Source organism: Mirounga angustirostris, unplaced genomic scaffold (assembly GCF_029215605.1).
Source record: "Mirounga angustirostris isolate CCGP_5_RB_7025 unplaced genomic scaffold, mMirAng1.0.hap1 SCAF_13, whole genome shotgun sequence".
Taxonomy (NCBI): Eukaryota; Metazoa; Chordata; class Mammalia; order Carnivora; family Phocidae; genus Mirounga; species Mirounga angustirostris.
In genome coordinates this window covers 21,722,321-21,747,956 of record NW_026991721.1, presented here as the reverse complement: position 1 = coordinate 21,747,956, position 25,636 = coordinate 21,722,321, and the positions used below count along the sequence as shown (strand labels likewise).

The window sequence follows — 25,636 nt, the reverse complement described above, 5'->3', positions numbered from 1 at the left end:
ACAAGTTTAGTTACATGAAAAAGTGGCCCATATGCCTATGATCCCCACTCCTCTCCTGCTTCTCTCTCCCAGCTTGCTCCTATTGTCTTATGGGAAATTCCCTATGATCACTTGACAGAGGAAGAGAAGGCCTAGTTTATAGATGATTCTGTAGAACATGTAGGTACCACCTAAAAGTATACAACTGGACCACTACAACCCCTCTCTGGGACATCCCTGAAGGACAGTGATTTGGGGCAGAATTTTTGGACCTGCACCTGGTTCACTTTGCTTGGAAGGAGAAATGGCCAGATATGTGATTATATACTGATTCATGGGCTGTGGCCACTGTTTGCTGTTAGCCATGGGCTTGTAAAGAATATTATTAGAAAATTGGTAATAAAGAAATGTAGGGAAGAGATATGTAGATAGACCTCCCTGAATGGGAAAAAAAACATGAAGATATTTGTGTGATATGTCAGTTTTTTTATTTATTTATTTATTTATTTATTTATTTATTTATTTATTTATTTAATTTATTTGACAGAGAGATAGAGAACACAAGCAGCAGAGGGAGAAGCAGGGTCTCCGCCGAGCAGGGAGCCCTATGCGGGGCTTGATCCCAGGACCCTAGGATCATGACCTGAGCCGAAGGCAGACACCCAATGACTGAGCCACCCAGGCGCCCCTTTGATATGTCAGTTTTCACCAAAGGATGACCTCAGTAGAGGAGGGTTTTAATAACCAAGTGGATAGGATGGCCTGTTTTATGGATACCAGCTTTTCCTAACTTCCCCCTGTCATTATCCAATGTGTTCATGAACAAAGTGGCCATAGAGACAGGGATGGAAGCTATATATGGACTCAGCAATATGGACCTCTGCTCAAAAAGACTGACCTGGCTACAGCCACCACTGAATGCCCAGTCTACTAGCAGCAGAGATAAACATTCAGCCCCCAATATGGCATCATTCCCTTCGATGATCAGTCAGCTACCCAGTGGCAAGTTGATTAGATTTGACAGCTTCCATCATAGAAGGGGTAACATTTGTCCTTACTAGAATAGTCACTTAATCTTGATATGGTTTTGCCTTCCTTGCATGCAATGCTTCTGTCAAAACTACTGTCTGTGACTTATAGAATGTCTTACTCATTGTTACAGTTTTCCACATTACATTCCTCATGATAAGGAACTCGACAGCAAAAAAGGTGCAACAATGGATTTATGCTCATAGATTCGCTAGTGTTACTATGTTCTTCATAATCTTGAAGCAGCTGGCTTGACAGCATGGTGGAATGGCCTTTGGAGAGTCAGTTACAGTATGATCTAGGCAGTAATACCTTGTAGGGCTGGGGCAAGGTTTTCCAGAAGGCTGTATATGTTCTGAATCAACATCCAGCATGGCGCTATTTCTCTGGTAGTTGGGATTCATGGTTTAAGAGATGAAAATGGAAGTGGTACCATTCTCTATTACCCTAGTGATCCATTGGCACAATTGTGCTTCCTGTTTTTGTGACTTTATGCTTTGCTACCTAGAGTTCTTAGTTGCAGTGGAAGGGATGCTTCTGCTACGAGACACAACAATGATTTTATTGGGGTGGAATTTAGAAGTGTCACCCATTTACTTCCTCTTGCCCCTTAATCAACAAGCAAATAAAGGAGTTACAGTGTTGGCTGAGGTGAGTGATCCTGAGTACCAAGAGAAAATTGAAATACTACTCCACAATGGGGATAAGGAAGGGTATGTCTAGAATACAGGAGATTCCTTAGGTAATCTTTTTGTATTACATGTCCAGTGATTAAGGTTAATGGGAAACTGTAATAACCCAATCCAAACAGGATTAGTAATGGCCCAGACCCTTCAGGAAGGAGGATTTGGGTCATGCTACCAGGTAAAGACCATGACCAGTTTAGGTGCTTGCTGAAGGTAAAGGGAAAACAGAATGAGTAGTAGAATGTAGTTAGAAATACCATCTATGATCGTGTGATCAGTTATAGAAAAAAAAAAGACTGTAATTGTCATGAATATCTCCTCCTTATTTCCTTTATGAATACATTTGTGTATATACATATGAATATGTACATATAATAAGTAAATCTCTTTGTTTTCTTGCCTCTCTTATTCCCTCACCATGTAATGTAAGATTAATTGACTTTATATCAGTACTAAGTATTGGTAATTTTACATCATAGTTTTTAAGTTAGGTGATATTAAAAGAACAATAAACATCACTCAGGGACCTTACCTTCTCTTCTTGGGAAAGAATTAGTATATATGCATGGCAGTGGTATTGTTTTATGTGAAATTATGACCTTATTACTGTATTTATTTGAAGATTATTGTTTAAGGAGATACATAGGTAGACAAGGGAAGGACATGTGACAATCGGTTTTTTGTGTCATCTGGACTGAGCTAATATATGACCAAATAGCTGGCAAACATTATTTCTGGGTGTGTCTGTGAGGGTGTATCTGGAAGAGATTAGCATTTGAATTTGTAAACTGAATAGAGGAGATCACCCTCACCAGTGTAAGTTGGCATCATCTAATCATTTGAGGCCCTACATTGAGCAAAAAGGCAGAGGAAAGGGAAGTTTGTTCTCTGCTTAAGCTGGGATATTTATCTTCTCTTGCACTCAGACATCAGTGCTCCTGGTTCTTGGGCTTAAAGAGTTGACCTCGGACTTACACTCCAGGACTCCTGATTATTGGGCCAAATCCCTAGGCCCTTTGGAGAATGAAAAGCATCACAGAAGACACAAGTAATATTAGAGAAGATATCATGTGTATGATCAAGTCTTCATTATTGTCTATTACCTCTGTCTTCAGGCTAGAATGTAGATCATTTGTGGGGGGTAAACCAGAGATGGAAATAGAGACTAGGTGGAAGTGATAGATGTGTTAGCAAGGTGACTGCAGGACAGGAGGTGTGCTGAATAGTACACTGAAAAGCTGGCCTAACCCCACATGAATTTAAGATGAAATCTAGCTTCAAGTTAGGATAATGCTATACAGAAGAATTGAAACATCTGAGATGGGAAAGCACTCTATTGTATATCTACTTAGGTAGATATGGTTTCTTATAACCAAAGATATTTCCTATTCCTGGTTAGAAATGAGTAGATGACCCCCATGCACCTGAACAACACAGAAGTAGTAGAAGACATTCTTGGACCTGAAGGAATATCTCAGGTATGACCTGTATGGACCTATGCCTAAAGTCTTGATGGATTAAAGATATCTTTGGAAGTTTGAGTTAGTCTTTGGCTTTGAGAATGATAACCAACCTACAGCCCCAAATCAAGTTAAAAAGTATAAACTTAGACACAATCTCCTGGAAAAGTGTGGGAATGACTGTCAAAATAATTAATACCAAATTTCTGCCACCCTGATAGAGAGGTGTTCAAAATAGAAATGAGTAGAACTTATAGAAAATAAACCTATATAAATTAAAATTCAAATACCTAGTCTCTTTGATTATTCTATTTAATAATTATCAAGTTATGAATTGTAATCCTACTTATCATTCTGATATTTTAAATACTTTTTATTTGGTACTTGAACTGTGGCTTTGGTCTTGATTTTTCACTTCTTGGCTATAATACCATCAAAGGGGCCCAAAAAGTTGCCTAAAATAGCCCCCCGCTCCCACTTTTTTGAATAATTAATTCTTATGGATCATAAGAAAAAGAATTTAGAAGTTTTACCCTTCCACATTCTGTTGGTCAATGAATATGTACTACAGTATGTAATAATACCAAAGTCATTCCTCCACTCTGAACACAGTCCAGTTCTATTATTTGATTTTGGAAATGGATTTTGAACATGGGCCTGTTTGACTAATCAGATGATCATTTTCCTATTCTTTTCTATTTAAATGCTGTGTGGCAGAGCTGTATTTGGGAGGGCAACGATTTCATTACACCAACCAGGGGAACTGTCATTCCAGCAAAATAACAAAAACCAAGTTGGCTAAGGGAAAATGTTCCCTATCACACTAAAGGAACCACAAGAGAAATGCTGACAAAATGTCACCTCAGACACAATGACTACAGGATTACAGAAATCTAATTAGCCATTTCATTAACTGAGTCTTGTCTGTGGAGATGGCAAACAATGAGGATTTGGAAGCATCCATTCACTGAAAATATATGGAACTGTCAAGGAGATTGTTCAATAATTTGCTTCCCTGTATTTTTTCAGGTGGTGGAGATGGGACAGGCAAGGTTGAATGAATGATTTAAAAGGAGGCATTTCAGAAGGTTTTTAAAAAAACTGAGAGTACTTTCAGGGGGCTAAATCTGCTATTGTGGATATATTGACATTAATGTTTTAGAAATTTCATTTCTTTATCCCACACAAGCCAATTAGGTAAATTTATAGACATGATGTACTAAGGATTGCATCTGACAAAAATCATCAAAAAGATGCTATCTGGCACAATTACATTTTCATATAGCCCTTATACTGTCTATGGATTACCTGATTAGGTTAAAACTCTTTGAAGGCAGGTGCCTGATCTTATTAGTTCTTATATCCATAGGTTTTAGTGTCTGATACATTTGAAAAATAACAGATAAGTGAATGAAACAATTTTAAAAAGGAACAAAGGATTTTTTTTTAAAGATTTTATTTATTTATTTGACAGAGAGAGAGATAGCGAGAACAGGAACACAAGCAGGGGGAGTGGGAGTGGGAGAGGGAGAAGCAGGCTTCCAGCCGAGCAGGGAGCCTGATGTGAGGCTCCATCCCAGGAGCCTGGGATCAAGACCTGAGCCGAAGGCAGACGCTTAATGACTGAGCCACCCAGGTGCCCAGGAACAAAGGATTTTAACTTCAAAATAACAAAGCAGGAAAAAAAAATAACAAAGCAGAATGAATCCAAGAGAAATGGAAATAAACTGATGGCACTGTTACAACTTCTGATTTATTGAAACAAATTACCTGGTCTTCAATTTAATTTCCTAGTAAAATGTTAAGAATTGACATTGAATTTTGATGAGGTTGTTATTGTAGATAAAAACCACTGAAATGGACAGTGGTATAGCTTTTGTCAGTTGCACCTTTTTATGCTTTAGGGCTGGTCAGGGTATCTTCAATGGTTACTGCACATTAGCAAAGCACACAGTGCATGATCATCCAGTTACTACTTCTCTGGTGTAATTAGCAGCTGTTGCTTTGTGACTTTGCCTCTCTCATTTCATAGTTCAAAATTTTACATTGGTTAATGGTGAAATCTTAAGGTTTTATCCAAGCTGCCTTCCAGGTGTGACTTCCAATGCTTCAGAGAAGGAGACAGTTGTATTTTTCCTACAGAAAGATGCATAGAGAAAATTGAGGGAACATTCTTTCTATTAAAAACAAAACAAAACAAAACCTGTTAGGTAAAAGGCAATGGGAAGAAAAGGAAGACCTAGACAAAACTTGGAGGATGTTGGGACTGGCCCTTCAAGATAACTAAGACTAGTCAACATAAAGGGCTTTTAAGCAGTCTAATGTTCTTTATATAATTGAAAACATCCCACTCTCAGTACATTAAAGAACAATTTGTTTCCATAAAGTTGTGAGGAGATTCTGATTTTTAGAACAACTTAATGTTCACATGAATGCCAGTGTTCTGATTACACTTTAATTCAAGGGTGACTCTACATATAAAGTGTGTGTCTGTTTCAGTGACTGCCAAGACAACAATTAGTCAATGAGATGTTCAGAAAAGCAAGTTGGCTGTTTTATTCACAGGATGTTCTGTAGCCCATGTGATTGATTTTGGGGGGAGGGCAATAGCTCAGGCATCAAGAGTGTAATGCAAAAGTTTCTTCTAAGTGAAATAAGTCAAGCAGAGAAAGTCAATTATCATATGGTCTCACTTATTTGTGGAACATTAGGAATAGCATGGAGGACATTAGGAGAAGGAAGGGAAGATGAAGGTGGGGAATTGGAGGGAGAGACGAACCATGAGAGACTATGGACTCTGAGAAACAAACTGAGGGTTTAGAGAGGAGGGGGGTGGGGGGATGGGTTAGCCCAGTGATGGGTATTAAGGAGGGCACGTACTGAATGGGGCACTGGGGGTTACACAGAAACAATGAATTGTGGATCACTACAGCAAAAACTAATGATGTAATGTATGATGATTAACATAACATAATAAAATAAAAAAATAAAAGAACTAAACTTTTAGTTTGGCATCCTGTGTTTGCATTTCAGAATATAACACAGGACAAAACAAAACGTCAAAATTCTAACCAATGAAGAACCACTTATATTTCTATGAACTATCACTTTCCAGTTGAAGGGGTTGTGATTCAGCCCCCTACATCCAGGACATTGACACTTAAAAAGTTCATCTGCAGAAAAAAAAAATTCGCAAGAATAACCCAATGGTGATTCATGACATTTAATTTTTTTTCCAGATATATTGAATTTGTTTAAAAACTAATTTTCTACCCAAAGCAGGCACCAGAGCAAACAAATAAACCTAATAATAGAATATTGGTTTAGAATACTAAACAATGAGATTAATGAAGTAATGCATTGTATTGGAGAAAATTACATTAAAGAAACTAACAGAATTGGTTACATTAAGTTTAAAAGAAAAGAAAAATACTTTTTAAAGCTTTCTTCTCTGGTCTTTATAGATTTTCAGGAGAAAATGCCATTTCAGACTGAATTTGAGTTGGTTATCTTTAAAAAGGGCTAATGCTGCCTCATTGACTAGGATTAACTATAACCTCCCTCAGTTAAATGGAGTTAGTTATTTGTTTGAACTGAGGTCTCTTAGATATTTTACTGACATCAGTCTTGTTCAGTAAAAGATAATGAGTTAATAAATATATTATATATATTCCCTGAATTTCAATTCCCATGTGAGACTAAAACATTTAAAAAAAATTCTAGTCACACGAACCGAAGTCTATTATGTCTCCACCAAATATAGTCTCAGTTTCTTAATCTGTGAAGTGAGGTTAATAATACTTATCCTTTTTTTTTTTTTAAAGATTTTATTTATTTATTTGAGAGAGAGAGAGAATGAGATAGAGAGCATGAGAGGGGGGAGGATCAGAGAGAGAGGCAGACTCCCTGCTGAGCAGGGAGCCCGACGTGGGACTCGATCCCGGGACTCCAGGATCATGACCTGAGCCGAAGGCAGTCGCTTAACCAACTGAGCCACCCAGGCGCCCAATAATACTTATCCTTTAAACTGTTATGCAAATGCCACAGAGAATTAATAATGAATTTGTAAATAATCACACTTAAGAAGAAAATATGCTTTTCTATATTGCCGTATAAGTAGGAGAGACTCTTAACCTAAGTCTAGTTGAAAAATGAGAGCTTAGGGCAAGTTACATGTTGATTACCCTTTAGAACAGTGATTCTCAGACTGTGGTCTAGGAAGCTTTGGACATCCTTAACACACTTGCAGAGCTTCTGTGAGGTCAAACTATTTTCTTTGTTGTTGTTGTTGTTTTTGTTTTAAAGATTTTATTTATTTATTTGACAGAGAGAGACATAGTGAGAGAGGGAACACAAGCAGGGGGAGCGGGAGAGGGAGAAGCAGGCTTCCCGCGGAGCAGGGAGACCCATGCGGGGCTCAGTCCCTGGGACCATGACCTGAGCCAAAGGCAGACACTTAATGACTGAGCCACCCAGGCACCCTGAGGTCAAACTATTTTCATAATAATATTAAGACATTAATGGCCTTTTTTCACTGTGTTGGCATTTATACTGATGTTACAAAAGCGAATGTAGTAAAATTCTTAGTGCCATAGAAAGAATCAAGGCAGTGACACTAGCCTGCACTAAGTAATCATCGTGTCCTTCACTGTCACACACTGACCATAAAAACAGTAACAGTTATACAGAAGAATGTCCTTGATGAAATAGTGGATAATATTAACTTTATTAAATTTCCATCCCTTAGTACACTTTTACTTCACATTCTGTGTTACAAAATGGGAAACACTCATCCTGCAAATGAGAGTAAATTGTTGTCTCTAGGAAAAAAGCTTGTATAATTGGTTGATTTGTGCTCAATTAGCTGCTTTTTTTCATGCAATACCATTTTTATTTCAAAGAGTGTCTTGTCAGATGAACTATGATATTAAGACAGGCACTTGTCGACTTTACCCCAAAAGAAACAATGTAAGCTTATTACTGTAAAGAAAAGTAGATAATTTGTTACTAATGATAGAATTTGATAATTTCAAGTGAGAATTAGGATTTTGAAAGACGTATATCTGCCATGCGAGATTGACAATTCAGTTAAATATGTGTCTGACAATATCCGTGGGCTTTTAAACAAATGCAGTTTTCGATACAATAAATTGGATCATCATTTGAAAGTTCTGCATAACTTAATGAACCAATATTTTTCAATTGATGGATTCATGTTGATACAAATCCATTCAGAAGTAAGAGATCTGTTCAATAGATTCTAATGTAATATAGTAAGAAAAGTTCACTGAGATTCCACATTGAAATGAACTTTAAGAAACTATCCCTTGATGTGTATTATTGTAACATAAAAAATGACATCCAAAATTATATTAACAGGTTTTCAAGTACTTTCCAACTATATATCTGCATGTAAAGCTGGATTTTTGTTTTTTTGACCTCAACTAAAGTAGCACAACACAACAGATTGCATGCATAGGCAAATATGAAAATCTAGCTATCCTCTGCTAAGTACATTAAAAGGATCATCCACCATGACCAAGTGGGAATTATCCCCGGGATGCAAGGGTGGTTCAACATTCGCAAATCAATCAATGTGATAGAACACATTAATAAGAGGAGGGAGAAGAACCATATGGTCCTCTCAATTGATGCAGAAAAAACATTTGACAAAATACAGCATCCTTTCCTGATTAAAACTCTTCAGAGTATAGGGATAGAGGGAACATTCCTCAAGTTCATAAAATTCATCTATGAAAAACCCACAGCGAAGATCATCCTCAATGGGGAAAAGCTGAGAGCCTTTCCCTTAAGATCAGAAACATGTCAAGGATGCCCACTCTCACCACTATTGTTCAACATAGTGCTAGAAGTCCTAGCAACAGCAATCAGACAACAAAAAGAAATAAAAGATATTCAAATTGGCAAAGAAGTCAAACTCTCTCTCTTTGCAGATGACAAAAGACTCTACCCCCTCTCTCTGCGCAGTTGACAAAAGACTCCACCCCCAAATTACTAGAACTCATACAGCAATTCAGTAATGTGGCAGGATACAAAATCAATGCACAGAAATCAGTTGCTTTCTTATACACTAACAATGCAACTGTAGCAAGAGAAATTAGAGAAACAATTCCATTTACAATAGCACCAAAAACCATAAGATACCTCAGAATAAACCTAACCAAAGAGGTAAAGGATCTATACTCTAGGAACTACAGAACACTGATGAAAGAAATTGAAGAAGACACAAAAAGATGGAAAAACACTCCATGCTCATGGATTGGAAGAATAAACATTGTTAAAATGTCTTTGCTACCCAGAGCAATCTATACCTTCAACACCATCCTGTTCAAAATTCCAATGACATTTTTCAAAGTGCTGGAACAATCCTAAAATTTGTATGAAATCAGAAAAGATCCCAAATCACCAAGGAAATGTTGAAAAAGAAAAACAAAGCTGGGGGCATCACATTGCCCAATTTCAAGCTATATTACAAAGCAGTAATCACCAAGACAACATGGTACTGGCACAAAAACAGACATATAGACCAATGGAACAAAACAGAGAGCCCAGATATGACCCTCTACTCTATGGTCAAATAATCTTTAACAAAGCAGGAAAAAATATGCAATGGAAAAAAGACAGTCTCTTCAATAAATGGTGCTGAGAAAATTGGACAGCTATATACAGAAGAATGAAACTTGACCATTCTCTAACACCATACACAAAGATAAACTCAAAATGACTGAAAGAGCTCAATGTGAGACAGGAATCCATCAAAATCGTAGGGGAGAACATAGGCAGTAACCTCTTTGACATCGGCCACAGCAACTTCTTTCAAGATACAGCTCCAAAGGCTAGTGAAACAAAAGCAAAAATGAACTTTTGGGACTTCATCAAGATAAAAAGCTTCTGCACAGCAAAGGAAACAGTCAACAAAACAAAGAGGCAACCCACAGAATGGGAGAAGATATTTACAAATGACACTACAGATAAAGGGCTGGTATCCAAGATCTATAAAGAACTTTCAAACTCAACACCCAAAAAATAAATAATCAAGTCAAAAAATTGGCAGAAGACATGACCAGACACTTCTCCAAAGAAAACATACAAATGGCTAACAGACACATGAAAAAGAAATTCAAATCAAAACCACATTGAGATACCACCTTACACCAGTTAGAATGGCAAAAATCGACAAGGCAAGAAACAACAAATATTGGAGAGGTTGTGGAGAAAGGGGAATCCTCTTACACTGTTGGTGGGAATGCAAGTTGGTACAGCCACTTTGGAAAACAGTGTGGAGGTTCCTCAAAAATTTCAAAATAGAGCTACCCTATGGCCCAGCAATTGCACTCCTGGGTATTTACCCCAAAGACACAGATGTAGTGAAAAGAAAGGCCACATGCACCCTAATGTTCATAGCAGCAATGTCCGCAATGTCCCAAACTGTGGAAAGAGCCAAGATGCCCTTCAACAGATGAATGGATAAAGAAGACATGGTCCATATATACAGTGGAATATTACTCAGCCATCAGAAAGGATGAATACCCAACTTTTACATCCACATGGTTGGGACTGGGAGGAGATTATGCTAAGTGAAATAAGTCAAGCAGAGAAAGTCAATTATCATATGGTTTCACTTATTTGTAGAACATAAGGAATTGCATGGAGGACATTAGGAGAAGGAAGGGAAAAATGAAGGGGGCGAAATCAGAGGGTGAGATGAACCATGAGAGACTATGGACTCTGAGAAACAAGCTGAGGGTTTTAGAGGGGAGGAGGTTGGGGGGGATGGGTTAGCCCGGTGATGGGTATTAAGGAGGGCATGTACTGCATGGAGCACTGGGGGTTATATGAAAACAATGAATCAAGGATCACTACATAAAAAACTAATGATGCATTGTATGGTGACCAACATAACATAATAAAATAAAATAAAATAAAAATTTAAAAAAGTAAGTCTTTAAAGAGATTTGTAAAAAAGAAAAAGAAAAAAGAAAATATGTCTCTCTTTTCACTAATTATTTTTGTTTTATAAATGCAAGTATTTTTCATAATATAACATGTTAATCATGAATGGACTTATTATTTTAGATATATCAATTAGTATTTCAAAAATTCTCAGTTTTCATTTCAAATACAGATAATATTGGTAGATATAACCACATAAGACAAGGTCTTTGGGATCCATAATCAATTTTAAGACTGTAAAGGATCTTGAGACTAAAATGTATGAAAACCGGAATTCTAGTATGTGTATGTACTTTTGTTTCCTCCAAAAAAAAAAAAAAAAACTCCATTAATTTCTGAACAAGTTAATATATGTTTAACTTTTCATTATAATTAGATAATTGGTAAAATATTATTCACAGTGTTGAATTATTTGTGTCAAGAGTTTTAATTTCTGTTGTTTCTATGAAAACCAAGTTAAAAATAAAGAGCTTTTTTAAAGAAAAGCTTACAAATTAGATGTGGGTGAAGTAAATGTAAAATACTGAATGGAAATATAAAAATTTGGAAGGATCCTTCCATAGTTTTTAACATCCTTAAATTCTTACTACCTTTTAAAAAAAGTGAAATTAATAATCTTATGATACATTACAAATTTAAAACATGCAAGGAAGTAAAGTCAAACTTAAGTCAGAAGTACCATGTGCACCAGAAAGGTCTTGTCCCTAAAAAATACTGTCCAATGAAAGACTCTTTATGTATTTTAAGTAACAAGATATTTGAAGTATATATGCGTTCTTTTTAGTGATAGCATATTTTGATCCCTTTTGAAATCAATTGACCAAATTCTAGTTCTGCTAATACTAGTACTGAGCTTTTAGTTTTGTTATTGTATTCAGAATTCAATACGATTCTATAATAGGTCTTGTAATTAATATATCATAACTTATATAAACCAGTTTCTTCTTGCTATTTATATCATCTTAACTGAGAGATGATTTCCATAAAATAAAATCCATTCATTTTTAGTGTATAGTTGTTAAGTTTTTGATAATTATTCCCATCTTAAAATAGAACATGCCCAATACCTAAGAATAATCCTCTATGTATAAATCCCTTTTAATGCCCACCACATAGGAAACCAGCATTCTGATTTCTACTGACATAGATTAATTTTGCCTTATACTGAATCCCATATAAATAGAATCCTACATGTACTATTTTATGTCTCACTTCTTTCATTCAGCAACTCCTTTTGTGTAATTAGTAGTTTATCCTTTTTATTGTTGGATAGTACACATTATATGAATGTACCTGTTGATTTGCTTACCTGTTTACTTTCTGGTAGACATTGAGTACCTTCAGTTTGGATCTACTAAGAATAAAGCTGCTATGAACATTCATGAACAAGTCTTTTTATGCACATATTATTTTTTTCTTTTCTCTTTGGGTATACCTGGTAGTGAAATTGTTGGGTCTCTGATAAATGTATAATTAACTTAAAGAAAACTGGTAAATTTTGAAACAAAATGACTGTAATTGTACACTCCCACCAGCAATGAATAAAAGTTCTAGTTGTTCGTTCTTGCCTAAATTTATTATTAACAACTTTTTTTAAAAATTTTTATCTTTTCTTTATGTAAGTAGTCTTATCTTCTTGGGCTTTTAACCACCATCTCCCTGATGATTAATGATGTTTAGCATCTTTTCATGACCTCTTTAATATTCTTATATTTTAAAATCCTGTAACCATTTTTATTATTTTCTTCTTCTTAAGTTTAAAAAGTTCTTTACTTACATATTATGGATGTGTCTTTGTCATGTATCTCTCATATATGTATATGTATTTTTTGTTGTTTGCCTTTTCATTTTATTAATAGCATTTTATTAATGATATTTTATTTATCATATCCTATAAAGACCAGAATTTTATTTTGATGAAGTCCAAATTATTATTATTTTCATTATTTTTATGTTTGTTATGTTCTTTAAGCAGTCTTTGCCTATCCCAAATTTATAGATCTCTTTTCGTATATTTTTTTGCAAAAATCATATCGCTGTACTTTTTGATGTGTAGGTCCATGATCCATTTTGTGTTAATTTCTGGATATACTATACCATACTATACTGTACTATACTATACTATACTATACTATACTATACTATACTATACTATATTATAAATTTGGTTTGAGTTACCTTGGCAACCATTGTTTATGGGCCATTTGTGTGTAGAACTCTCTCTCTGGATTCTCCATTCTTTTCTCTTATTCAGTATATTTACCTTTAGCTCAAATAACGCCTTCTTCACTATTCTTTCTATAGCACTGCTTGTTTACAAACATAACGACGAAAACCTATCCTGTCCCTATTGAATTCCTTGAAATGTTTGCCAGAAATGAATTTATTATATATGTGTGAGTTGATCTCTAGATACTTTAAAATCTATCCACTGACCTATATGTCCATCTCTAGACAATTATCACACTATATTTAAAAAAAAAACCTCACACTTCCTTTATTACTATAGCTTTCTAGTACATCCTGAAATCCAGTAGTTTAAGTTATTTGCATCTGTTTTCTTTACAAATTTGTTTTGGCTATTACAGAGTGTTTTTTTTTAAGACAACTATTTTATTTATTTTATTTTATTTTATTTTATTTTGACAACTATTTTATTTTATTTTATTTTTGAACAGGTGTAGGTTTACAACAAAAGTGAGAGGGAGGTACAGAGATTTCTCGTATACTCCCTACCCTGCTAGTACAGAGTTTTTGCAGTGTATATATATATATATATATTTATTTATTTATTTATAAATAGGTTGCCATTTTTACAAATAAGCATGGTGGAATATTAAAAGAAAACACTATTTCTTGGCTCATAGAATTCAGGGAGACACTTGGGTTTACCAGTTTATTATAAAAGATATAATAAAAGATATAGGGGAACAGCCAGATGAAGAGGTACATAGGGAGAAATCTGGAAGGATTCCAGGTGCAGAATCTTCAGTCTCTGTGAAGCTGGGATGTGCCACCCTCCTGGCATCAACCCAGAAACTTCCAAACCCTATAATTTATGGATTTTTACAGAGGCTTCAGCATGCAGGCATGGTCAGTTATTAAGTCAATCTCTAGCCTCTTTCTCCTTCCTGGAAGATGAGGGCTGGAGATGAAATTTCTAAGCTTCTAATAATGACTTGGTCTTTCTGGTGACCAGCCTCCATCCAGAAGCCCACCTAGAGATGCCTCATTAGCATAAAAGATACTCCCGTCATTCAGGAAATTACAAGGATTTTAGGAGTTTTGTGTCAGGAATCTAGGGCACCCCTATTATTCAGGAAATTACAACAGTTTAGGAGCACTGTGTCAGTAACTTGGGGAAAGAGACCAAAAATATATTTCTATTATGTAACAGGTGTTAATGAGAGTTACAATATGTTTATAGATCAATTTAGGAATAATAGACATCTTAATACTGAGTCATCATTTTGTCAAAAATATTTTCTCATCTTTTGAAAATCATGTCCTGTTTCCCCTTTATATTTTTGATATGATAAACTACACAGATTGATATATGGATTTAAAGTCAATTTTGCGTATCAGGAATATACCCCTATTAGTCATGAAACATTTATTTTTATATATCAATGATTACACTTTTACAAAATAATTTTGTATCTATTTTCTTGAGGAATATTGGTCTTTGGCTTTCTTTTATAGTTTCTGTGTGGTTTTGTTATCAAGGTTGTACTTGTGGAATATGCTTTGTGTTATTTCAAGCAGTCAATATTTTGAAACTTGTTTTATGGCTCACAATATGATCTACCCTGGTGAATGTTCATATGCACTTGAAAAGATAAGTTATTATGCCATTTTTAGGTATCCATTACCTCAAGTTACTTGGTAGAGTTTTTCAAGTATTGTATATTCTCACAAATGGTCTGTGGATTTGCTGTTTGCTCTATCAGTCAATGGATGCAGATGTTCACATTGCCAGCTGTGGTTCTCTTTCTCCTTATACTTTTGTCAGTTTTACTTCCTGTATTTTGAAACTTTGTTACTAGGTGCATACACATTTAAAATTGTTAAATATTCTTTGTAAATTGACCCATTTATCATTATAAAGTGTTTCTCTTTATTATTATGATCACTCTTTATCTTATGGTACATATTTTTTCCTTCATATTCTCTTTTAGTATTTTTATTTGACATCATAGATACCTGCATAAAGCATTAAACAGGATTCTGAATTAAATCAGGTGATGATTAATTAATTCAGCTGAGTGTCTTTGTGGACATCTGATGGCCAAGAAGTTATACCTCTCTGACTGAAATTATCCTTGTATTTCCTGATGTATGCAACTGTTTGAAACAGTTAAAATTCTTGTATCCTGTGTTAAAGGAACTTATGTTCTTTGGTGGTGTTTAATCACATTGTTCTGTCAATAATTATATGGTGATGTTTAGGTTTTTCATTTTTAGTTGGTTGTTTGAATAATTGTTTTGGTAAGCACTTTTGACTACCACTATTTCACTTTCAGCCAAAGCTTAGTTTTCTTTCCCTATTTTATCCATTGTTAATTTATCCTTTCTTGATTTATTTTGAACATTCATAATAATTACCTTAAATTTTAAAAAAGGCAATATCCTGCATTTTCTGCATTTACTGATTTCCTAAGCTCCAGAAACAGCTCTAGTAATCTTTGCTCACTCACAGTTTCCAAAGGATTTTTAAATCTTTAATTCACTCTATTAAAGCATTTGCTATAATATATAGTTGTTTCTGTTTTCCTGACCAATTAAAGACTGATATTATATTTGCTACTAGAAATGGTTTTAGAAAATAGATTCTTAATAATGGGAATCTGAGATTAGTTTTATATGAGTGAGAACATGTGATACTAATAGTCACTACCATGCAATGGATACAAAGTAACTTGTAACACACAGTTGTTTAGAATGGCATACCTACTGAAGTCGAAGTTTGGGAGACCAAGGTGCTGATCCAACAGAATTTTAGGTTAGAAATTAGACCAAATGACAGCTGACTGAATGGCTGCCTCTGACCTCACTAAAGATATTGCAGATATAAAATAACAATTTTAGAGCTTAAAAATCTTGGCTCCGTTCCCATTAGAGAATCAGCAAACTAAAATAACTGCTTATCTTATATAAACAGTGTCAATTATCTGTAAGCCATAAGCAAATAGTTCCGTTCCTTAAATTAAAACGTAAGTTAAATTCCTAACTTCATTAAAAATGATACGTGAAAGTGAGAGTGGAATTCAGGACATTATAATAGGGATATTTGAGTGAATGGACATGAATGAAAAATCATAAACTCAGAAACAGTTTGAGACTTCCTTACTAGCTGGGCAGCCTTTCATTATATCTTTAAGTTTCTGTTTGTAGAGACTATAATGTTTTCATCTGAGGCAGAAACTTTTTTTTTTTTTAAGATTTTATTTATTTATTTGACAGAGACAGAGACAGAGACAGTGAGAGCAGGAACACAAGCAGGGGGAGTGGGAGAGGGAGAAGCAGGCTTCTTGCTGAGCAGGGAGCCCGATGTGGGGCTCGATTCCAGGACCCTGGGATCATGACCTGAGCCGAAGGCAGATGCTTAATGACTGAGCCACCCAGGCGCCCTGAGGCAGAAACTTTTTAAGAGGAAATTGTTCTTCCCAAGATCCACAACCAAATCCAGACACATATCTAGAGTCAGAAAGCAGCAATCAGAATCCCTCATGCAGGTAAGAACAAAGTCTGGATTAGGTAAATATAGAATGCACACATATATACATACATATGCACAGAGAAAGAGAGAGAGGGAGAGAGAAAAACCTGGGGAATATATTTAGGGATTGACTGAATAAATTTTAAGGGTTTATATTAAGGAATAAGAGACATCACATGGAACTGGACCAAATGAATCAATGTGGGTACACTTATCAGTCTGGATTCATTGTGTTAGATTGAGTAGCTGTCAATGGCTTTAGTAGTTTATCTGTGGGTTGACTATAAACCGGACTCAGTGGCAGCCTCTAATAAATTCTGCTGTGTCTAACACATCAGATGTGTTTCTAAGTTCAAATATTTTACTTTTCAATTTCTTGCATTCCTGTTTAATTTATCAATTCCAATCCTCCTGTGAGATTCTTCAATCAGCATCACTTTTCTCCATGTTTTTCTCTGTTTCCTGAACATAATAATCATAAATGTCTAAAGTCCTCATCAGTTCATTCAATATTTGGACCATTTGTATGGCACTTCCTATTTTCCCTTCTGTTTTGATTTTTTTTTTTCCTTTTCACTTTTGGTCAGGGTGTTTTGTCTTGTTTTATATGTAATAATTTTTAAAGGAATCCCGATATTGAGTGTGAAAAGGATAGTCACTCCAGATGATTTAACTCCTCTAAAAAGAGTTCATTTTACTGGCCACTAGCAAAATGCAGTAGTGGACAATTCAAGAAGGAGCTATGCTAAGTCAGGTTAGGGTATAGCTCTGGTAGGCTCAGTTCACTCAGTTTGCCTCTGCATTACTCTGGCATTCCAGGGTTTCCAACTAACAGCCTGATGTATTTGTCTGGGTTCTTCTTCCTAATGGATCCTAAATTCTAAATCAGTAATTTCATTTACATTTGATAAATGTCCTAAATTGGAAACCTGTTATGTAATTGAAACTACTCCAAATTTATTAAAAAAAAAAACTCTCCTGGTTTCTCTGTCCTCATAATTCCCCTGGGAATTTTCTTCAAGTTTTATATACAGTTCTCAGAATTTTGTCCAAGCCCAGAACCAACAAGTGTCCTAAGGGTAGAAGGTGCTACAGACTGCTCACCCCTCTCAGATTCTGAGTTTCTGAGATTCTTCCCACTCCAGTGTCTTAAGCCCTTTAGTTATCTCTGAAGCTTCCCACTGCCCTTAAATAGATCACTGATGTAATCTGTCCTATGTTCTTTGAGGACGCACTGGTCTGCTAGCTAACACTTCCTAACTGAAAATGGCGTTTGAAAATATTTATTTAATTTCAATATATCTGAAGGGAATTATAAGTGAATTAAAATAAATGAGTATCAAAAAGATGAATATAGTGACTAATCAGACTTTATGCTTCTTTTTGCAGAGAGAAAGTGAGCACATCTAAGTATGAGACAGTTATAGCATGTTTGATGAAAGCACGATGCTGTTCTTATATTGTTCAAGAGTTAATTATAGTTAGACCCAGTACAGATGAGTGTAGGAGAGGGTACCTCTACTTATTTTGCTCTCCATAATAATTAATTTCCTCTTGTTTGTTCACCTTCCTTTTTTTGCACTCATCAGAATCATAGGTGCTAGAAACTATATTACCCAGTCTCTTCTGCCAGCAGATTCAAATTTAGGTTATACTAAAAAGAGGTGCTCACAGAATAAGAGAAAAGTAGAAGAGAAGCAAATATGGTTATTTGCAGGATAATGTACTTCATATTTATCAAACATTATGTTTTGATGGAAACATTTGGATGTCCTCTTGAAAATCACACAGTTGTTCCCAGAGGACCAGAGTTCATTGTGTTGTAGTTTCTTGAATTTCTTGTATTAATATGCTAGGGCTGCCATAACAAAGTACCAGAGACAGGATGTCTTAAACAACAGAAATGTAATTTCTCACAGTCCTGAAGGCTGGAATCCCAAGATCAAGGTTTTGGCAGGTTTGGTGTCTCCTAAGGCCTCTGTCCTTGACTTGCAAATGCCCACATCTCGCTGTGTATCCACATGGTCTTTCTTCTGTGTATGCATATCCCTGGTGTCCCTCTCTTTGTGCCCAGATTTTTCTTCCTATTGAGGACAACAGTCAAATCGTATTAGCACGCACCCTAAGCACCTAATTTCAATTTAATCATACCTACAGGCCCTATCTCCAAATGTAGTCACAGTCTAAGGTTCAATATATGAATATATAAATTTCAAATATTTGGTGGAATACAACTAACCCCATAACTTTGGGTTTCTAATAATCAGAATGCTACCAGAAGCTTAACTGATCTGGAAACCCAAATCTTTTAACACTTTTGTAGCTCTATTCCTTCTATTAGCTGGCTTCCAATTGGAAACACTTAGAGATTTTGTTTTGTTTTGTTTTACTTAATCCTATCTGATAATGAACCAAATATATCTTTATTTGGGGTCAAAGACTCTTAATCAAGAAAACATTTTAGAAATTATCTAGATTAGTGTTAGTAAACACTTTCTCAAAGTTTTTCTTAAGTTTTATGGGCCAAGAGGTAGAATCAAGGATATCATTTAAGTATATAGTCATTTAAAATGAACATTTTATTATGTTCAGTTAGCCTAACTGAACATAATAAAATAAATAAATAAATAAATAAAACATAACATAAAATGAACAATTTAAGAATGTAAATAACATTCTTGGTTTGTGGCCAAATTTGGTTCCTGGACCATATAGTTTGCTAGTCCTTGATCTAGATTATTGGTTTGTTACTAGGTACAAAATTCTGAAGCACAAAGAATAAAAAAGAAAGTGTTCAAGTCACATATAAACTATTAGGAAAGCAAGAAGCAAACACAGATCAGTTTGCATGCCGCTTCTTAGTTGAGTGATTTGTCTTCTCAAAGAAATAGTATTATATAGAAGCCTATATAGTCTCTGGCTTCCAGTTCTGTATTTTAGCCAAGGCTGAATTCAATAATAGGGGATTTATAATTTTCTATATGCCCAGTAATACAAGGTATATGTCAGGAAGGGAGAACCCAAGGTAAAATGTTGAAACAAATGTTTTCATTATGTGAATTAAATCCTTGTTTTTAAAGAAGACTATTTAAAAAAAAATAAAGTCATTTGTTGGAAAGATAATAGTTCTCATCATTTGTGGGGTTTTTTGTTTGTTTTGCTCAATAAATTACATCAACATAAAAATCTTCATAAAATTTTAACAATTTAGATTTAAAAGACTTTTTACATATACAGGTCATTGTGTCAATGTTTCCATCTTCAAAAAGTAGATATAATTAACAGGATTTTTAAATTATTATTCTTAAAGATTTTTAAAGGCCCAGATTTTATTCTTTGCATCTTGTGGGAAAAGGCATATTATCTCATGCTTTAAAACAACAAATATTAGCTGAATTTTCTTCTATATTTTATACAACAGTAACAAACATGCAATGAATATATAAACTGACGAAGACTAGAGGACTAGCTAAATCATATTTTCTATGTGAGATACACTCTTTACTACTGGGTTTCCATGGGTACATACTTTGAATTCTCCAACATTCAGTTTTATTTTATTTTTAAAATTGGAGTATGATGGCAACTACACTGATTTTTTTTAAATAAACATCCTGTGAGATCACATATATATCATACATATTATATATATAAACATCTTCGGGATGGTCATATTTTCTACTATGTAGAAAGTACTCCCTGAAGGTTGACTATTTCCTGTGATTGCAAACAGAACTCTTAGATATTAAAGATTAAAGTATAAATTATTACCAGTGGTTTTTGATTCAACCATTTACAGACTGAATGGTTGATAGGTGAAGAGAGACAGTCAAAAAATGAGAAGATAGAGGGGTTTATGCTTACTACCTCAGTACAGAAAACTAAATTAAGTGAATACCATTAGAGAAAAGGTAATAGAGCTATTTTATAATATAAATTATTTTTTTTAATTGAGTAAAGAAAAACAAAAATTTTTAGATGCTTCTCTTGATATCAAGTTGGATTAGAAGTTTGAGGTGTTTTTGTAAAAGAGAACTCATAGTCATTCATATCTGCTTCTGATAGAGTAAATAACCCCTCCTTTTAATACTCCCTGATCCAGGAAAAAAAGCAATATAAGCTAAAACAGTCAGAACAAAATAGGTGTTTTACAGATTATATGACTGAACACGTAGAATATATAGAAAATCCAAAAGAATCTGCATATACATATAAGTGAATTAGACAAGATAAAGCAATACAAAGGTAGTGAAAAAAATCTAGTATTTCCATAAAATAATAACAAGCAAATAAAAATCGTATAAAACCATTTATAAAAACACAAAGATATATCATGCAGATAGGAATAAATCTAACAAACATTACACAAGACTTCTGTTTGGGGAAAAATATGGAGAATAATTAAAGAAAATAGATGGATAAATAGCAGATAATACATGATCATGGATTGCAAGATTGACTAGTATAAGCATTCCACTTCTTTCCAAATTAATTTATAGACAAAATGCAATCTTAATAATTCCCAAGGCTTTTGTTTTTCATTTGTAAAAGTTGATGAGTTGATTCTAAAATACATTGAGATGTATGAAGGTCCAGGAATAGACAAGATATCTTTCAAGAAGTACATCATTGGAATATCTGGTCTACTAGTTAGCAGGAATTATTTTAAAAGCTGTAATAATCAAAAGAATGTGATATTGTTGCTAGGTTAGACAAATACAGAGAACAGAATAGAAAATTCAGAAATAGACTCACTTATATATAGAAATTTGATATACAGTAATTTAGCAATATAGAGCACTGTATTAAAAAAAGTCAAGATGCTTGCTGTATAGATATCAATACATAAAAAAAAAAACTTGACGCCTTCAACACATGAATATCAAGCCCAGATTGATTTTAAATTCAAAGATAAAAGGAAAAAAAACAGTAAAATTTTTAAAGAATTCTATAGGAAAATTTTTTAACTCCTAAAGGATGGAAATATTTTTTTTTTAAAGATTTTATTTATTTATTCATGAGAGACAGAGAGAGAGAGAGAGAGAGAGGCAGAGGGAGAAGCAGGCTCCCAAGGAGCAGGGAGCCCGATGCGGGACTCGATCCCAGGACCCTGGGATCATGACCTGAGCCGAAGGCAGACGCTTAACCATCTGAGCCACCCAGGCGCCCAAGGATGGAAATAATTTAACAAGAGAAAGAAAGCACTGTTCATAATGGAGAAGATTAACAAATAAGACTGTATAAAATGATCTTGTCCACTAGATACCTTTTATCTAATAAGGATGTTTTAGTTACATTTTGGAAATTAGTTCTGATCTTTTAGAAATGGAAGCTGATTTTTTTTAACAAGTAAAAAATATATAAATATATATCTTGGAATTTCTACTACAAAATGATCCAATTGTGTGTGAAAGTGGATGAGGTAGAGATGAAATTAGATTGTCCATGGAACAATAATTCTTGTGATAATGATAGACATAGGTTCATTATGCTCTTTTTGCAAATTTTCACTTACATGCTTGAAAATTTTCACAATAAAATACTTAAGTCAACAAAGTAGGAAAAATCATTTGCCACACATGTAGTTGCCAATGAGCTCATATCCTGAACTGATAAAAAATCCCTATAAACCTGTAGGACATAAAGGTAAGAGAACAATGGCTAAGAGACTTGAACAGATACTAGACAAAAGAAGACATTCAGTTTCCAATAATCATAAGAAAGGAGATCAATATCAGTAGTCATAAAGGAAGTGTAAATTAAAATTATAGTGAAATACCACTGCATACCCACCAGAATGGCTAAAATTAAAACAAACAAACAAAAAAGGATTGACTGTACAAAGTTCTGGCAAGGACATGACACAAACAGAACTCTTATGTATTAAAGATTAAAGTATAAATTATTACCAATGATCTTTGAGGTCTCAGTAGGCTTCCCAGGCCCACAAACCAGAAAGGTGCCATAGACTGGATCACAGATCTTAACTAGACAGAAAGCCAGAATGCCAAATGCAGTGACTGTGTAATTTTTCCCCCCTGGAGGAACTCTCCTTGCATCATCAAGAAATAGAGATCACATTGACCAATGGTGTAAGGATTTAAAAATTATCTACCTTCAAAATAATACCATTGGGGAAATTTAAAATGTTAGCAAACTCAAGAAACACGAATATTTCAATTTAGCTTTTAACAACCCTGAAAAAAAATGGAAAATTTGGAAGGATCTGAAGGGCTGACAAAATTTAGCTTGACTGTATGTTTCGTTGGAGAGCTGAACAACAGTAAACCCCACAGCACAGCATCTGTCTGAAGGAGCTCTTTGCATGGGTAACTCGAGTGCTGAATTTGAATGATGCAGGAGGTTGGTGGTGGCAATTCTTCAACAAAGTGCAGGATGACACTCCTCCTAAAGGGAGCTCAGAAGGGATTCAAGAATGGCAGAATTAGTCAGTAATTAGGCGGAAAAAACATATTGTCTCAAATGTGCCAAAGACAGAAACATGTGGCTCAGAGGGGACTTCAAAAATAGCATAAAAACAGACAAAGCTTTGCCAGGCATTGGTACACAGATATCACTACTATCCTATCATCTTTAGAGAACAAAGACCGCCAGATGATAGAAATACAAGAAACGGAACTCAATCAAAAGAAGTCAGATGAAAGCAAAGAAGACCTAGCATTCTGGCATAACCTCTCTGAGTTTACTCCTGAATCTACGCTGGAAACTCTTAGACAGATGGAAAAATAATGGAAAGACCAAGAAAAATTAAGTGCTACAAAGAAGAAAGGGAAACTACCAGAACTTTGATCAGTGAAGATGGAAAAGCCCTGAAAATAAATGAACCCAAACTTGACTTCTCTGTGAAAGATGATGAAAGACATAACCAGATCATCCTGGATCTTGCTGTCTGTAGGTATAGGTAATTGATGTTGATGTGCAGTCAACTTATATGTGTATAATGGCCAAAGGAAAGTCGGTTCAGCTTGTACTTCCTCTTGAAATCAAACCTTAAAGCAGCTGTGCTAGAAAATCTCAGACAATAGGGTAAGTTTAGTAATTTACATGCCCAAAATAGAAGTAATTACAGGTGGCAGAAAAGCACCCAGGTCTGTGAAAGCTACTTTGAACATTAGCAGAGAGCAAACAAAAGAAGCAAACAAACAGAAACTAGAAGTAGGTTCTAACAACCACACAGTCCCTATGTAGCTGATAAAATTCAAAAGGAAAAATACGCACCCAGAAGTGTTAGATCTGAACAAAAATTATACCAATTGAAAAACATCCACACTTGGCAGATAACCCTAGAATACCTCCATTGATTTGGAACATCAGACTATGACCCATGAGACTTAGTTGTACTCAGTGCAAAGAGTGTATCTATAACATTTATGGAGTAAACAGAGTTGTTTATCAATGTTACTATGCTAATGTTTTCACTTTCCCACTTTGTGTCATACTACTTAAACTAGTTTAAAGTTAAAAGGAGTACCTAAATATTCTATAGCTGATTACTTGTCTATATAAAGTTTCGGCTAATGAAAATACTTGTAGGACATTTTGGAATCATCTACTATATTTGAACCTATGCATATCTCAAAAAATATACTTTTGGGGGGTACTTGAGACAAAAGCATAACAGAAAAGTTAATTGTGGAAGAATGGTACAAGACACCATTTCTATAGGATAAATAAGGAAAAATGTAAACATAAATATAAATATAAATATACATAATGTAATATCTATCATCTATCATCTATCTATCATCTATCTATCTATCATCTATCTATCTATCTATCTATCTATCTATCATCTATCATCTATCTATCATCTATCTATCTATCATCTATCTATCTATCTATCATCATCTATCCAAGAATCCTATATAAGGTTCATTTAAAATTGTTAAGTTAGGTGCCTCCTTAGCACAGTAGGCAGCGCTTCAGTCTCATAAAACTGGAAAGTTAATCTACTGTGTTAACCTTTAAGTACCTATAGGAAGAAGGAGAGGTAGTGAATGAGGTAAGACCAGGACATCGGGTGCATCTGGGATGCTGGCCATGTTTTATTTATTGCCCTATTTTGAGGTTTCAGAAGTGTCCATGTTTTGATAATTTATGGGCATTTACAGTTAAGTTTTGTGTTCTGTTTATGTGTGGTATACTTTCATATATGCTTGGGAAAAGGAAGTTAGCTTAAAGAAGTATTTGGCAATGCATTTGGTAAGTGCAGTGTATATGAAATGTCAAGGAATACAAATAAGCAGTAATCGGTCTTTAAGTTGTCACTATTGGAGAATGACAGCAGAAATCTTTAAATGCCAATTTGCCTGGATTCTAATAGACTCTTGGAGTTCTTTTAGTTTGGAGCTTTAATAATTCATTCATAAGTTAAGAGCTAGAGTTTTACTTAATATCTAAGAGGGTTATTCTACTTAAAGCATAAAGCAGCTTTGTACTGTTTTTCCTTAGCAATTTATGCTAAGACAATGCAAACCTACTCTTTATCCCATGCATATCTCAAAAAATTCTTTGACCTTATTAATGTCTTTTCTGAAGATCCAAAATCCCTAATCTAAACCAATTGATTATTTTACTTTCACGAATGTCCATCTTTTATGTTTATTTGTAGCACTTAGCACTTGATATTCTTTTTAAAAATCTAATCATTGACTCTAATATTTGAGCTCCTACTTATCATTAGGTAAGACTGATTTGTCTGTGTCAACATAGTACCTAATATTCTTGAGGAAAAAAACACTATTTTTTAAAAGATTCAATGTCGAATG

The 25,636-nt window shown here is 34.6% G+C and overlaps 1 pseudogene; it reads left to right on the top strand.

Moving 5' to 3' along the window:
- The first annotated feature begins 851 nt into the window (after positions 1 to 851).
- Positions 852 to 24,189, top strand: LOC123857993 (dynein axonemal assembly factor 11-like; annotated as a pseudogene).
- The last annotated feature ends 1,447 nt before the right edge of the window (positions 24,190 to 25,636 follow it).